This window comes from Arachis hypogaea, chromosome 12, assembly GCF_003086295.3.
Source record: "Arachis hypogaea cultivar Tifrunner chromosome 12, arahy.Tifrunner.gnm2.J5K5, whole genome shotgun sequence".
NCBI classification, from domain to species: Eukaryota; Viridiplantae; Streptophyta; class Magnoliopsida; order Fabales; family Fabaceae; genus Arachis; species Arachis hypogaea.
The window spans coordinates 108855020-108872781 of NC_092047.1; the positions used below are offsets into that span (position 1 = coordinate 108855020).

Below are 17762 nucleotides of genomic sequence, written 5' to 3' on the forward strand. Positions count from 1 at the left end.
AAAAATTCTGGTAAAAACGGCGGTTTTTTTGGGTAAATCGCCGTAATTCTGGGCGCCATTCTAGTTATTACGGCGGTTTTTGAATAGGTTAAAATGGTGGTTCAAATCGCCGTTATTTCCAGGGTTAAAATGGTAGTTTTTGGATAGGTTAAAATGGCGGTTTGAACCGCCATTATTACTCTGATAGAGTGGCGTTTTGGTTGGTTAAAACGATGGTTCAAACCGCCGTTATTTTCAGGGTTAAAATGGCGATTTTTGAATAGGTTAAAACGGCGGTTTGAACCACCATTATTACCCTGACAAAGTTGCGTTTTGATTGGTTAAAACGGAATTTTTGAACCGCCATTTTTACCCTAATAGTAGCATTTTGGTTAGTTAAAATGACATTTTTGAATGCTGTTTTACCCTGACAGTGACATTTTTTATCGTTTGAAAAAATAATTTTTACCGTCATTTTTATCGCGTTAAATAAATAATTTTATGATTAAAATTTTACAATAGCAAAAAATCATAATCCATAAATAAAATATTATATAACTCATAAACAAAATATTAATATAATATATAATTTTTTATTATTGAAAATCAGAAGTAATAACTCCTATACAAAACATTATCTTACTAAACTTAGCAAAATACAAGCATTGCAATAAACACTAATCAGTCAAATCTACCATCCAATTCTCTAAACTATGTTAATATCTAATAATGTATTTAAACCATCTAATAAGTGCTGTTTTTACTATGGTACTAAAAATCCTTCCCTTCAAAGCTTCAACTCAACAAACACATTTTAGTGCTGATTAAATTGCATAAAGTAACATACGTGTCGTTTTGGATGAGATTTGCTTCCTCTTGTGCAAACCTATAATCATGAAAATAGATTGCAAGAATTCAGATTATTTAATCCTAAAATCAAATGCAGCAATAACAATCATACATAATGAAGCTGCTCAAATCTCTTATTCTAATGCATAGAGATATAGGCAACAAAAACAGTTAGCATATATCAAACATCGTGTATAACACCGGTAGATTCGTCACTTCGATTAACTAACCTGTGGTCTTGCTGCTCTTTGTAGGAGCTCTGTAGAAGTACAATTGCTCGAATTGGTAAAGAAGTTGCAAGTAGAGCTTTTATGGGAAAAAAATAACAGAGAAAAAAATATGGGAAGATCAAGTCAAAAAGCACAATTGTTGCTTCTATGCACAAGCAAAATATACGGTAAGATAAAAAGCTATGTCACATCACAAAAAAAAAGAACAAGATAAAAATTAACTCTTATGAAACAATATAATAAGAAAAAAAAATCCTCCATGGTCTCATTACCTTCTCAAATGTAGCAATCAAATTATCTCTGGCAGTTGAAAATCGACTCTCCACAACCAAACTCCTAAAATAATGATAAGCAGCTGCCAGCTCATCCTCAGAATATGAAGCCAATAAGGCAAGCTAAAAAGAAGAGGAAGAAGAAGAAATACTTATCAAAATGGCATACAATACTGATGAGCGGATATTTTATACGCTTTTTGGGGTTAATTTCATATAGTTTTTAGGATGTTTTAGTTAGTTTTTAGTCTATTTCTAGTAGTTTTTAGGAAAAATTCATATTTCTGGACTTTACTATGAGTTGTGTGTTTTTCTGTAATTTCAGGTATTTTTCTGGCTGAAATTGAAGGAGCTGAGCAAAAATCTGATTCAGGCTGAAAAAGGACTGCTGATGCTGTTGGATTCTGACCTCCCTGCACTCAAAGTGGATTTTCTAGAGCTACAGAATTCGAAATGGCATGCTTCCAATTGCATTGGAAAGTAGACATCCAGGGCTTTCCAGCAATATATAATAGTCCATACTTTGCACAAGGATAGACGACGTAAACTGGCGTTCAACGCCAGTTCTCTGCCCAATTCTGGCGTCCAGCGCCAGAAAAGGATCAAAAGCTGGAGTTGAACGCCCAAACTGGCATAAAAACTGGCGTTCAACTCCACAAATGGCCTCTGCACATGAATTGCTTAAGTCTCAGCCCCAGCACACACCAAGTGGGCCCCAGCACACACCAAGTGGGCCCCAGAAGTGGATCTCTGCATCATCCATCATAGTTTATCCAAATTTTGTAACCCTAGGCTACTAGTTTAGTATTTAAACAACTTTTAGAGACTTATTTTGTATCTCATGACATTTCAGATCTAAACTTTGTATTCTCTGACGGCATGAGTCTCTAAACCCCATTGTTGGGGGTGAGGAGCTCTGCTGTGTCTCGATGAATTAATGCAAGTATTTCTGTTTTCCATTCAAACACGCTTGTTCCTATCTAAGATGTTCATTCGCGCTTAACTGTGATGGAGGTGATGATCTGTGACACTCATCACCCTCCTCAAATCATGAACGTGTGCCTGACAACCACCTCCGTTCTATATACGATTGAATGAGTATCTCTTAGATTCCTTAATCAGAATCTCCGTGGTATAAGCTAGAATTGATGGCGGCATTCATGAGAATCCAGAAAGTCTAAACCTTGACTGTGGTATTCCGAGTAGGATTCAAGGATTGAATGACTGTGACGAGCTTCAAACTCCGGAAGGCTGGGCGTTAGTGACAGACGCAAAAGGATAGTAAATCCTATTCCAACCGGATCGAGAACCAACCGGTGATTAGCCGTGCTGTGACAGAGCGCGTGAGCGTAGTTTTCACTGGAAGGATGGAAGGTAGCCATTGACAACGGTGATCCACCAACACACAGCTTGCCATAGAAGGACGTGCGTGCGTGAACAAGAAGACAGAGGAAAGCAGAGATTCAGAAGACAAAGCATCTCCAAAACTCCAATATATTCTCCATTACTGCACAACAAGTAACCTTTAACTTATGCTCTCTTGGTTATTCGCAATTCAACTGATAAACATAATTGACTTCCTGACTAAGATTTACAAGATAACCATAGATTGCTTCAAACCAACAATCTCCGTGGGATTCGACCCTTACTCACGTGAGGTATTACTTGGACGACCCAGTGCACTTGCTGGTTAGTGGTACGCGTTGTGAAAAGTGTGATTCACAATTCGTGCACCAAGTTTTTGGCGCCGTTGCCAGGGATTGTTCGTGTTTGAACAACTGACGGATTATTCTGTTGCTTAGATTAGGAAAAATCTTTCTTTTTTTTGGTTTAGAGTCTTTCATTATTTATCCCTTGTTAAAATACTTTAAACTTATAGCTCAGTTATTTAGAACGTGGTGTTTATGTTCATGATAATTGGCTATCATAATTTTTTAAAAACTTTTTTCAAAAATAATTTTTCTATTAAATCCTGTGCCAAACTTTAAGTTTGGTGTTTTCAAAAATAATCTTTCTTAAAATTTTTGAAGGTCCCATAACTCATTTGGCTAGAGCGTTAATCTGTGTTCTTGGTAATTGGGTTAGAATCTTTTATACTCTTTTCGAAACCTTCTTTTTCATAAATAATATTTTCTCTATTAAATTGTGTGCCAAACTTTAAGTTTGGTGTTTTCTTGTTGAATCCCCCTTGGTTTTCGAAAATTTTGGTGGTTTTCTAAAAATTTTTAAGGTTGGTGTTCTTTCTTCATGTTCTTGTGTTCTTGTGAATCTTCAAAGTGTTCTTGAGTTTTCCTTGTGTCTTGATCTTAAAATTTTTAAGTTTGGTGTTCCTTGGTGTTTTCCCTCCAAAATTTTCAAAAACAAGGAGCATTAGATCTAAAAATTTTAAATCTTGTACTATCTTATTGTTTTTCTCTCTCCTCACTAAATTCAAAAATATCTTTTCAAAATATCTCTTCTAACTTCCTAACTTCTTATCTTTTCAAAATTTGTTTCAACTAACTAACTAACTTTTTGTTTGTTTCTTAATTTTTTCAAAACTACCTAACTAACTCTCTCTCTCTCTCTAATTTTCGAAAATATCTTCCCTCTTTTTCAAAAATTTCTGTTTTTTTTAACTAATTATTTTTATCTTTTTTTTTACGAAAAAAAAATTTTTTTTAACTTCAAAAATTCAAATTCTTTTTAGTTATTTTATTTTATTTAAGTATTTACTTCTTATAAAATAAAATAAATAAAAAGATAAGTCAGTCCAAGTTATATCCATAGATCCATCATGGACATAAGTGGAAATGAACAGTTCAGGAGGACTCTGGGGTCATATTCTAACCCCTCTACTGCTTCATATGGGAGTAGCATCTGCATACCCTCCATTGGAGTCAGTAGCTTTGAGTTGAATCCTCAGCTCATTATCATGGTGCAGCAAAGTTGCCAGTATTCCGGTCTTCCACAGGAAGAACCTACAGAGTTTTTGGCACAATTTTTACAAATTGCTGACACAGTACATGATAAGGAAATAGATCAGGATGTCTATAGACTATTACTGTTTCCATTTGCTGTAAAAGATCAAGCTAAGAGGTGGTTAAATAACCAACCTAAGGCCAGCATAAGAACATGGAAACAGCTGACAGAAAAATTCCTGAATCAATATTTCCCTCCAAAAAGGATGACACAGCTAAGGCTGGACATCCAAGGCTTTAAACAAGGAGATAATGAATCTCTTTATGATGCTTGGGAGAGATACAGAGAGATGCTACGAAAATGCCCCTCTGAAATGTTTTCAGAGTGGGTTCAGTTAGACATCTTCTACTATGGGCTTGCAGAAGGAGCTCAGATGTCTTTAGATTACTCAGCTGGTGGATCTATCCATATGAGAAAGACAATTGAAGAAGCTCAAGAGCTCATTGATACAGTTGCCAGGAATCAGCATCTGTATCTAAGCAGCAACCCTTCCATGAATGAAGAGGTTAAAACAGTAACTGCTGAATTCAGTACTGTAAAACAAGCTGCTGAATTCAATCAGCAATTAGATTTTCTAACAAAGCAGCTAGCTGAATTCAAAGACAGGTTACAGGAAACAAGGATAGCTAATATACATATGGACGAACAGTTTAAGCAAACAAAGCAGCAGCTATCAAAGCAAATAGCAGAAGAATGCCAAGCAGTTCAATTAAGAAGTGGGAAAACATTAAATACCCCACCTCAAGGCATCAAAAATTCAAGAAATGAGCGACCCACCAAAGATTCCCCTGAGGACAGTAAGAGCCCAGGGAAAAATAATTCTGGCACTAAAACGCCAGAAAATGGGTGGAAGGCTGGCGCTGAACGCCCAGACCATGCCCAAAACTGGCGTTCAGTGCCAGAAACAAGGCAGGATTGGCGTTCAACGCCAGAAATGGGCAAGAATCTGGCGTTGAACGCCCAAAGGGGGCATAATCCAGCGTTGAACGCCCAAAATGGGCACATTTCTGGCGTTCAGGCGCCAGGAACAGACAGTGAGTTGGCATCTAACGTCACTCCAGCTTCTGACTCTGGTACTCAATTGTCAGTGAGGGATCAGACACACACAAGTGCTGATAACAACCCCTCTAAAAAGGCTTCTTTAACCACTAAGGTTGAGGAATATAAAGCCAAGATACCTTATCCTCAAAAACTCCGGAAAGAGGAGCAGGATAAGCAATTTGCTCGCTTTGCAGATTATCTAAGGACTCTTGAAATAAAGATTCCTTTTGCAGAGGCACTTGAGCAAATACCTTCTTATGCCAAGTTCATGAAAGAGATCTTGAGTCATAAAAAGGAGTGGAGAGAAACAGAAAGAGTTCTCCTCACTGAAGAATGCAGTGCAGTCATTCTGAAAAGCTTTCCTGAAAAGCTTAAAGACCCTGGGAGTTTTCTGATACCATGCATATTGGAAGGTGATTGCATCAAGACAGCCTTATGCGATCTTGGGGCAAGCATCAACCTAATACCTGCATCCACTATCAGGAAGCTTGGCTTAACTGAAGAAGTTAAACCAACCCAGATATGTCTCCAACTTGCTGATGGTTCCACTAAATACCCATCAGGCGTGATTGAGGACATGATTGTCAGAGTTGGGCCATTCGCCTTTCCCACTGACTTTGTTGTGCTGGAAATGGAGGAGCACAAGAGTGCCACTCTCATTCTAGGAAGACCCTTCCTAGCAACTGGACGATCCCTCATTGACGTCCAACAGGGGGAAATAACCCTGAGAGTCAACGATGACGAGTTCAAGTTGAACGCTGTCAAAGCCATGCAGCATCCAGACACATCAACAGACTGCATGAAAGTTGACCTTATTGACTCTTTGGTAGAAGAGATCAACATGGCTGAGAGTCTCGAATCAGAGTTGGAAGACATCTTTAAGGATGTTCAGCCTGATTTGGAGGATTCAGGGGACATGAAAGAGCCTCTGAACTTTCTTCTGAAAGAGGAAAAACCTCCTAAACCGGAGCTCAAGCCACTGCCACCATCCTTGAAATATGCATTTCTAGGAGAAGGTGACACCTTTCCAGTGATCATAAGCTCTGCTTTAAATTTACAGGAAGAGGAAGCACTTATTCAAGTGCTAAGGACACACAAGACAGCTCTTGGGTGGTCCATAGGTGACCTTAAGGGCATAAGCCCAGCTAGATGCATGCACAAAATCTTACTGGAGGATAATGCCAAACCAGTGGTTCAACCACAGAGGCGGCTAAATCCAGCCATGAAGGAAGTGGTGCAGAAAGAGGTCACCAAATTACTAGAGGCTGGGATTATTTATCCCATTTCTGATAGCCCCTGGGTGAGCCCTGTTCAAGTCGTCCCAAAAAAGGGAGGCATGACAGTGATTCATAATGAAAAAAATGAACTGGTTCCTACAAGAACAGTTACAGGGTGGCGCATGTGTATTGACTACAGAAGGCTCAATACAGCTACCAGAAAGGATCATTTTCCTTTACCATTCATAGACCAGATGCTAGAGAGACTAGCAGGTCATGATTATTACTGCTTTTTGGATGGCTACTCAGGCTATAACCAGATTGCAGTAGATCCCCAGGATCAAGAGAAAACAGCATTCACATGTCCATCCGGAGTGTTTGCTTATAGAAGGATGCCCTTTGGGCTATGCAATGCACCTGCAACCTTCCAGAGATGCATGCTCTCTATTTTCTCTGATATGGTGGAAAAATTTCTGGAAGTCTTCATGGATGACTTCTCAGTATATGGAGATTCATTCAGCTCCTGTCTTGATCACCTGAAACTTGTTCTGAAAAGATGCCAAGAAACCAACCTAGTTTTAAACTGGGAAAAGTGTCACTTCATGGTGACTGAAGGAATTGTTCTTGGGCATAAAATCTCAAACAAGGGAATAGAGGTGGATCAAGCAAAAATAGAGGTAATTGAAAAATTACCACCACCTGCCAATGTTAAGGCAATCAGAAGCTTTTTGGGGCATGCAGGATTCTATAGGAGGTTTATAAAGGATTTTTCAAAAATCGCAAAACCTCTAAGCAATCTGCTAGCTGCTGACACGCCATTTGTGTTTGACACAGCATGTCTGCAGGCGTTTGAAACGCTGAAAGCTAAGCTGGTCACAGCACCAGTCATTTCTGCACCAGACTGGACATTGCCATTTGAGTTAATGTGTGATGCCAGTGATCATGCCATTGGTGCAGTATTGGGACAGAGGCATGACAAGCTTCTGCATGTCATTTATTATGCCAGTCGCGTTCTAAATAATGCCCAGAAAAATTACACAACCACAGAAAAAGAACTACTTGCAGTGGTTTACGCCATTGACAAGTTCAGATCATACTTAGTAGGATCAAAAGTGATTGTGTATACTGACCATGCTGCTCTTAAATATCTACTCACAAAGCAGGATTCAAAACCCAGGCTCATCAGATGGGTATTGCTTCTGCAAGAGTTTGATATAGAAATAAGAGACAGAAAAGGGACAGAGAACCAAGTGGCTGATCATCTGTCCCGGATAGAGCCAGTGAAAGGGACGTCCCTCCCCTTTCTTGAGATCTCTGAGACGTTCCCTGATGAGCATCTATTTGCCATTCAGGAAGCACCATGGTTTGCCGATATTGCAAACTATAAAGCTGCAAGGTTCATACCCAAGGAGTACAATAGAATACAAAAGAAGAAATTAGTTACTGATGCAAAGTACTACTTGTGGGATGAACCCTATCTCTTTAAGAGATGTGCAGACGGAATTATCCGTAGGTGTGTCCCCAGAGAGGAAGCATAGAGAATCCTATGGCATTGCCACAGATCTCAATATGGAGGCCATTTCGGAGGTGAACGAACAGCCACCAAGGTCCTCCAATGTGGCTTCTATTGGCCCACACTCTATAAAGATTCCCGAGAGTTTGTACGTAATTGTGACAGTTGCCAAAGAGCTGGTAACCTGCCTCATGGTTACGCCATGCCTCAACAAGGGATCTTGGAAATAGAGTTGTTTGATGTATGGGGAATTGACTTCATGGGACCTTTTCCACCATCATATTCAAACACTTATATTCTGGTGGCAGTTGACTATGTATCAAAATGGGTCGAGGCTATTGCCACACCCACCAATGATACTAAAACAGCGCTGAAGTTCCTCCAGAAACATATCTTTAGCAGGTTTGGTGTCCCTAGAGTGTTAATCAGTGATGGGGGCACTCACTTCTGCAATAAACAGCTTTACTCTGCCATGGTTCGGTATGGAATTCGCCACAAAGTGGCCACCCCATATCATCCACAAACCAATGGGCAAGCTGAAGTCTCTAACAGAGAATTAAAGAGAATCCTGGAACGGACAGTAAATACCCGTAGAAAGGATTGGGCAAGGAGCTTGGATGATGCTCTGTGGGCTTACAGAACAGCATTCAAGACCCCTATAGGGACCTCTCCATACCAACTCGTGTATGGTAAAGCATGCCACTTGCCCGTGGAACTGGAACATAAGGCCTACTGGGCAACCAGATTCCTAAACTTTGATGCCAAATTAGCAGGAGAAAAACGATTGCTCCAGCTAAATGAGCTAGAAGAATTCAGATTCACAGCTTTCGAAAATGCCAAGCTTTATAAAGAAAAATAAAAAAAATGGCATGACAGAAAGCTGTCATCTAGAATCTTTGAACCAGGACAGAAGGTCCTATTGTTTAACTCTAGACTCAGGCTATTCCCCGGGAAACTGAAATCCCGGTGGAGGGGACCATACGTGATTACAAGTGTGTCACCATATGGTTATGTGGAGCTTCAAGATATTGATTCTGATAAGAAGTTCATTGTCAATGGACAGAGAATCAAGCATTATCTTGAAGGCAACATTGAGCAAGAATGCTCAAGGCTGAAGCTAGATTAAAAGCTCAGCAAGATCCAGCTAAAGACAATAAAGAAGCGCTTGCTGGGAGGCAACCCAGCCATGGGGCAATAATCCTCTAAGCATTTTGCCCTATTTTTATTTTTATTTGTTTATATAAAGTTCACTGACACTAAGGTAAAGAATCATTTGCATAAGTTTACAGGGTTACAGAAGGAATCTACACACAAAACAAAGATAGGGAGCTTACTGGCAAGAAAACGCCAGTAAGGATAGCTATCTGGCGTTCAACGCCAGAAAAGGGCAACAACTGGGCGTTGAACGCCCAGGAGAGCAGCATTTGGGCGTTGAACGCCCAAAACAGGCAGTGTTTGGGCGTTCAAACGCCAGGATGGTGGGGAGGAGCTCTCCTTCTACCCATCTCTTTCTTTTTCTTTTGCTTGAGGACAAGCAAAGCTCTAAGTTTGGTGTGCTTATCCGTGATCACTAAGATCATGGCCCCTAAAGGAAAACAACCCACTCCAAGAGGAGTAAGGGCATGATTTAAAGGAACTGAAGCGCCAGAAATTCTCTCTTGAAGGACCAAGCACCTCACAGACTAGAGGAACATCCACTTCCCAAACCTCAAGGTTGTTGAGTTCTAATCTTAGCCTTAACTCTGTGATAACTGTTCTTATTTTAATTTTACCTTAGGAGTCATATAGTAGTAATTAGTATCTATTTTGATTTTATCTCCAATTAAGCTATAGTTTATTTTTCTCATCATCAGCAAACATGAATAAAGTAGTAGATCTTTTGAATAAGAAGCAATAAAATTTCGAGTTTTAATAAGAGAAATTCTAATTAGTTAAATGTGGTGGCAATGCTTTCTGTCTTCTGAATGAATGCTTGAACAGTGCATATATCTTTTGAATTTGTTGTTTAAGACTGTTAAATATGTTGGCTCTTGAAAGAATGATGAACATGAGACATGTTATTGAGAATCTGAAAAATCAAAAAAATGATTCTTGAAGCAAGAAAAAGCAGCAAAGAACAAAGCTTGCAGAAAAAAAAAAAGAAAGAAAGAAAAAAGAAAAAGGCAAGAGCAAAAAGCCAAAGCCCTTAAAACCAAAAGACAAGGGTAATAAAAAGGATCCCAAGGCTTTGAGCATCAGTGGATAGGAGGGCCAAAAAGGAATAAAATCCTGGCCTAAGCGGCTAAATCAAGCTGTCCCTAACCATATGCTTGTGGCGTGAAGGTGTCAAGTGAAAACTTGAGACTGAGCGGTTAAAGTCAAGGTCCAAAGCAAAAATAAGAGTGTGCTTAAGAACTCTGGACACCTCTAATTGGGGACTTTAGCAAAGCTGAGTCACAATCTAAAAGGTTCACCCAATTATGTGTCTGTGGCATTTATGTATCCGGTGGTAATACTGGAAAACAAAGTGCTTAGGGCCACGGCCAAGACTCATAAAATAGCTATGTTCAAGAATCATCATACTGAAATAGGATACTCAATAACACTATCTGAATTCTAAGTTCCTATAGATGCCAATCACTCTGAGCTTCAATGGATAAAGTGAGATGCTAAAACTGTTCGGAAGCAAAAAGCTACTAGCCCCGCTCATCTAATTAGAATCTGAGCTTCATGCAAAAAAACTCTGAGATATTATTGCTTCTCAACCTACTAGTCTTCTATTTTATTTGTCTAGTTGCTTGAGGACAAGCAACAGTTTAAGTTTGGTGTTGTGATGAGCGGATATTTTATACGCTTTTTGGGGTTAATTTCATATAGTTTTTAGGATGTTTTAGTTAGTTTTTAGTCTATTTCTAGTAGTTTTTAGGAAAAATTTATATTTCTGGACTTTACTATGAGTTGTGTGTTTTTCTGTAATTTCAGGTATTTTTCTGGCTGAAATTGAAGGAGCTGAGCAAAAATCTGATTCAGGCTGAAAAAGGACTACTGATGCTGTTGGATTCTGACCTCCCTGCACTCAAAGTGGATTTTCTGGAGCTACAGAACTCGAAATGGCATGCTTCCAATTTCATTGGAAAGTAGACATCCAGGGCTTTCCAGCAATATATAATAGTCCATACTTTGCACAAGGATAGACGACGTAAACTAGAGTTCAACGCCAGTTCTCTGCCCAATTCTGGCGTCCAGCGCCAGAAAAGGATCAAAAGATGGAGTTGAACGCCCAAACTGGCATAAAAACTGGCGTTCAACTCCACAAATGGCCTCTGCATGTGAATTGCTTAAGTCTCAGCCCCAGCACACACCAAGTGGGCCCCAGAAGTGGATCTCTGCATCATCCATCATAGTTTATCCAAATTTTGTAACCCTAGGCTACTAGTTTAGTATTTAAACAACTTTTAGAGACTTATTTTGTATCTCATGACATTTCAGATCTAAAATTTGTATTCTCTGACGGCATGAGTCTCTAAACCCCATTGTTGGGGGTGAGGAGCTCTGCTGTGTCTCGATGAATTAATGCAAGTATTTCTGTTTTCCATTCAAACACGCTTGTTCCTATCTAAGATGTTCATTCGCGCTTAACTGTGATGGAGGTGATGATCTGTGACACTCATCACCCTCCTCAAATCATGAACGTGTGCCTGACAACCACCTCCGTTCTATATACGATTGAATGAGTATCTCTTAGATTCCTTAATCAGAATCTCCGTGGTATAAGCTAGAATTGATGGCGGCATTCATGAGAATCCGGAAAGTCTAAACCTTGTCTGTGGTATTCTGAGTAGGATTCAAGGATTGAATGACTGTGACGAGCTTCAAACTCCTGAAGGCTGGGCGTTAGTGACAGACGCAAAAGGATAGTAAATCCTATTCCAACCGGATCGAGAACCAACCGGTGATTAGCCGTACTGTGACAGAGCGCGTGAGCATAGTTTTCACTGGAAGGATGGAAGGTAGCCATTGACAACGGTGATCCACCAACACACAGCTTGCCATAGAAGGACGTGCGTGCGTGAACAAGAAGACAGAGGAAAGCAGAGATTCAGAAGACAAAGCATCTCCAAAACTCCAACATATTCTCCATTACTGCACAACAAGTAACCTTTAATTTATGCTCTCTTGGTTATTCGCAATTCAACTGATAAACATAATTGACTTCCTGACTAAGATTTACAAGATAACCATAGATTGCTTCAAATCAACAATCTCCGTGGGATTCGACCCTTACTCACGTGAGGTATTACTTGGACGACCCAGTGCACTTGCTGGTTAGTGGTACGCGTTGTGAAAAGTGTGATTCACAATTCGTGCACCAAATACCTATAAGGCACACTTCGCATATGAGATGTTAATCTACCAAAAATAAATCAGAGGCACAAACAGTTGAAGAATGCCACAAAGTACCTGATGATGGGGATTTCCACTAGAAGGCCATAGAGAATTAGCTTGTAAATAGTAACTAGAAGCTGCTGCAAACTCTTGCTTCACTGAGTCATCTTCGCCATACAGTCCTTTGTAAACAAGCAAGATCACCCAAGTAATTTCAGTGCCTTATGGATTCTCCTTAATTGTTTTGTCATGGATACCACAGCTATGACATCAATATTCTTAAAGGCAAATCTAGAATTTGCTGGTGCAGAGAATGAAAAAGGACTAAGTGCATTCGAAGTGCTTTCTCAGCTAATTAGTATTTTTCTCCTTCAAAGATACCAGGTATACACACAACATAACAACTACATATAAATACTGAAATACATACTTCATAACTACTTGCTGGTTCATATGGATCGTCAATACCAATGAACAAACCTGCAGAAAACCAAATAATAATGAATAATAGTGATTGCTTCTTATGCTATGTTAATGCAAAGATAAAGCTTTTGGAATTCAAGCCATCTATAATTGCCGCATCAGCACTTCTTTGTGCTTCTCATGAGTTCTTACAAGAAGGATAGCTGTGAAAGATTTCCCAATGCATCTGGAATGCTGCCACTGAAGCTACAACCAGCCAAGATGCTGACACAAATTAAGGAAAGAAAGTATTAGTATGCTTTTTTTTTTTTGTGAATATAAGGAAAATGGATCTTGTTTCTTAAGGAATCTTACAGAATATTCAGATTGCTTAAGTCTCCTATCTCTGGAGACAGAGGACCTTTTAAACCTTTGTTGAATGACAAGTCCATACAGTTCAATAATATAGAACCGCCATTATGTTGCTGCCATTTTGTGCCCTTTTTTTTGTAGTGGTATTCAATAATTACAGCAAAAATAAAGAGAAAAATAACATCTATTAGCTGATTCAAAATTAAAAGATACAGCTTCAAGAAAGTTAAAAAAGAAATACATCTAATGCTAGCTTTAACATGAAATCAATCAAGTGAAATATACATAAAAGTATTTTTTTATATACCTGTAACACAAGGGATGAAAAAACCACACTAAGTGAGCACTAGCAAGAAAGCCATGGAACCATGGAAGTAACGTGATAGTCATGTTTTTGGTAAACTAAAACTAGCTACCACAACTTGATTTAGAATTTTAGAATACACTTTCTTTTTTCTTTCTCCCTCTTATATTTGACTCTGTTTTCTCCTTCATTCAATTATTCATTTTTTCATCTTCTCTTCTCTTCCATATTCAAACACCAACACCATGCCTCCTCAAAATGATTCCTAACAGCACTCTCAAAATATTAAAAAGATAAACAAAAGTTCAAAAATTTTTTAATGGTAAAATTTAAAAAACAATTAGAAAATAAATTAAGACTCTCAATATTTTTTTTTTAATTTACCGGCCGTGAATCCTGCACATGGTTCTGCTTCTGGATGGTTCATTGTCACCGCTACTAACAAAGTGTGCAATAGTGATAAACAACCCTTACAAAGTTTATTACCAGCCAGCACATAATTAAATGTCCATAGTGATCAAATTCCTACATGATTTGAAAATTGTAAAATATTTATATATGCATCATTTATCTTGTGCAACTTATATTACTTGTTGAAACTGAATAACCCCTTCTTCATTACTTCCACCTAACCTTAAAATTTTAACAATTTCTTGTACAATCAAAATCAAACTCATCTTTCTTGTACTTTATTTAACAATTTTATTTTAACAATTATTTTTACTTGCAGTTTTCAACTTCCTCCGGTCCTATAAAAATGTCTAAACATGGACCAACAATGCAAATTGAAACCACCATCAGTGAGCTAGGAAAGTACCATATATAGTCTTAAACTCTTAATTGTGGAAACATGGTGAATAACTCAATTATCTAAAAGTGACTTCTTTTTAAATGGGTACTTTTTAACGAGCAGACAAGAGCACAAGGGGCAACACAAAAGAGAAGCATTTGTTTCTTTCCAATCCTATCCAGTAAACTGCACATGTATAACAACATAAATTCGGCCTTATTACTAGCAACTTTATTCAGCTTTTTCTATTAACAGAAACTTAGATAAATTTGGTATTAGTTTACTTACTAAAATTATAGGATAAATTGCATCACAATAAATAAATATTTGCAAAATTCTTTACAGATCGTCTATATACTAACAAAAAGAATCTCACAACAATAAATATCAAAAAATTTAAACTAATTATTTCAAGGTCGCAAACACTATTTAAGTTCAGCATATTAATACTCACTAGATGAACGAAAAGATGATGTCTATCTTCAAGTGGTTCTTATTTAGGTAGCTTCCATCTTTTAAATAGTTCCAAATCAATTTATCTTCATCATCTACACAGAAAACAACCTCATTGTTAACAACTTCATTGTTCTCTAAAGCAAATAACTTAACAAAGCACAAAAACAAGTTTCAAGCTAATAAAAGAATTTGTTAATTTGTCTGCAAAAGAGATATGTCACATACAACAATGATTGAATAAATGCATAGACAAAAAAATAAGCATTCAAGCAATTCATCAAATACGTGCTATGCAAATCAGTAAAGCACCAACCGAAAGCATATTTACAAATCAAAACCGCGAAGAGAATACAAATTTGTATACACGCATGTAAGAAAAAATCGAAGAAATTACATGAAGACTTTACCCCCAATTTCTGCTAACAAGGAAGAAAATCAAAACCTAAAATTACAGAAATAGAAGTAGTAACAATTTGCAAAACAAAATATGAGTAATTAAAAAAAGAGAATGTCGATTTGTATATAAACCTAATTCAACGAAGATGGAGACGGAGAAGATTCACAGAGGACAACACGGTGGAGCAGAAAAAATCACACAGCAGATCCATCAATTGAAGTAAAACGCTGATGGAGGAGATCGCAGCTGGAAGAAAAGCGTTGATGGAGGAGCTTGCCGCCAGAGGAGAGCCTCGTGGATGAGATTGCAGATCTCATGTTGCGATGGAGGAACTTCTTGGTTTCTCACATTGGGATGGAGGCTCGATCAAATAGACAACGTTTATTAATGAAATAGAAGAGTTTTTACTTTTTATATCAGTGAAGCAGGAGCAGGAGCAGGTAATGGCGTTTAAAACCGCCAAAAGCACCAAAAAACCGCTGTTTCCTACCAGTGAATTACGGTAGCCGCATAAACTGCCTCAATTTATGAATATATCGGCGGTTTTGTAGAACTTCCATTATGTTGCTGCCATTTTATGCCTCTTTTTTTGTAGTGGCTAGAGACTAGAGAGGAAGAGATGCAGTCACATTGTCGCAGATAGTTAGAAAAGTAAAGAAAGTTGTAGTTGCAAAATCAGAGAGCAAGAGAGGAGAGAAAGGTGGCGGACGACTCTGCCTTCGACGACGACGATTCCCCTCGAGTTGGGTGTCAGGTGCGCGACGACTATTTTACGATTACCTTGAGAGTTAGACGTGTAGGCAATGAAAGGGGGTGGCATACAGCGATGAGAGTGTAAAAGGTGATAGAAAGGAGAGAGAGAAAATCTAAAAATAGGAAAGCAACGACAAAGAAAAGAGATGGTTAAAAATTATTTATTCATTCAAATAAATCTTAAGTATTAGAATGTCTTTATAAATTGTCTCTCGGTCTCTAATCAACTTGGTGAAAGAAGCCCCATCATCTCGGAAGCTACGAAATTCGGATGGTCGCAAAAATTTTGAACAAATATTATGCATTAAAAAAATCAACTTCGTGAATCGCTTTCGAATTTGATCAATGTGCGATATTTCTTCATTTGTGATTATTCATCTAAATAAATTTTAAATTGGATGAGCATGTAAAAGAAATTTCGTCACTTCACAATTTTTTATTACGTTTGATTGTAGTCTAATGGCTACTATTGCCTTATATCACAATTTAACTATTAAACCTAAAGGATAACTGAAATAATAAGAAAGTAATTTAAACATCCGGTATTGCAATGTGAATCATTTTCTGGTCTGATCGATGAGGTGCTCAAATCTTCTTTTATGTATTGAAATTAAAGATTTATTTAAATTCTAATTCTTACATGCCTGCAGAGAAAAAAATTGTTAGGGTTTTTTTAGCATGACTATTTGAAAAAAATTCTCTCTCACATAACAATAGTGTTAGTATATATAGACTATAGAGTACTATACTTCAAGCTCAAAGTATATATATAACACGGAAACCAAAATGGAACACAAAGTAAAATTAAAAATAAATTAAACTATTGAAATATTTTGGATTAGTTGCACTTTTTCTCTTGAACATTATTATTGGGTCACATGCAACTTTAGCCCTTAAACTTTAAAAATGCGCAAATTAACATTTAAATTTTTAAAGATTAAGGGCTAAAGATCACATAATCTACGATTCTGGGAGTAAATCTCAATTAACCCAAATATTTATTTCATATGTCAGTTGAAAAATATTAACTTCCTATTTGAACTCATAAATATTATGATAAACGACTTAAATAAAGTACCATGATTTTGTTTTAATTTTTATTTTGTATCATATAGTTGAATATCCTATATAATTTGTATCTTTGATCAGTTAACACTCACCAATGAGTGGAAAATTTTTCATATAACCAAATATGAATATTAGATAATTAATATAATATAATAATTTAAAATTTAAATACTTACCATTGTTATAACTTTCCACCCGAGGACCATACCTAGCATTGCATCTCTTAATGCAATCCTTCTTCTTTTTCGGATTATTTCTATAGCGGCTCTTGCATCTTTGAAGACAAACTTCCAGCATATATTCCTTTTTTCTAAGACCATAATAGTATTTTGGAATATTGTCATACGATTCAACAATGATAGCACAAATAACAAATCCAACAATAATAATGAAAAAACGTGTTATTTGTTTATAGGTCACACCACCATTTCTAGCCATGTGTCTTCTTTTTGTTTTGGAAATGCAAATGTATGATATACCATGCATGAAGTTTTATAAAGGCTTAAAATTTCAGAATTGATATATTTGTTACTTAATTCATGTCCTTTTAAATCACCTTAAGGGTGTCCCCTCGTATAACTAAAACCATAAATTAATTTTGGTTGCCCCTTAAAGTCATTGAGTTTCGAAAAAACAAAAAAAAAATGCTCTGTACATGTTTTGATATTATGTAACTTATAATAATATATAGTTTAGGTGCATGCAGTAATATATAGTGCCATGATACTATTTTTTTTAAAAAATTAAATTAATAATCGTAAAAGTAACAAGTGAAATTTAAAATAAGAGAAGT

The 17762-nt window shown here is 37.3% G+C and overlaps 1 long non-coding RNA gene across 5 annotated transcripts; it reads right to left on the bottom strand.

Annotated features, from left to right (window-relative positions):
* Positions 1-552: 552 nt before the first annotated feature.
* On the bottom strand, positions 553-17282 carry LOC112728172 (uncharacterized). 5 transcript variants are annotated; one of them, XR_011868884.1, is made up of 10 exons: positions 15280-16076; positions 14750-14843; positions 13890-14030; positions 13205-13329; positions 13043-13114; positions 12858-12907; positions 12503-12728; positions 1331-1453; positions 1059-1134; positions 553-865 (listed from the first exon to the last, which is right to left on the bottom strand). It is a non-coding gene; the product is annotated as an uncharacterized lncRNA (long non-coding RNA). The 5 variants fall into 5 exon arrangements; XR_011868885.1 differs by lacking the exons at positions 13890-14030; positions 15280-16076 and adding an exon at positions 17146-17282; XR_011868887.1 differs by lacking the exon at positions 13890-14030 and having other exon boundaries at positions 1059-1087.
* Positions 17283-17762: the final 480 nt, after the last annotated feature.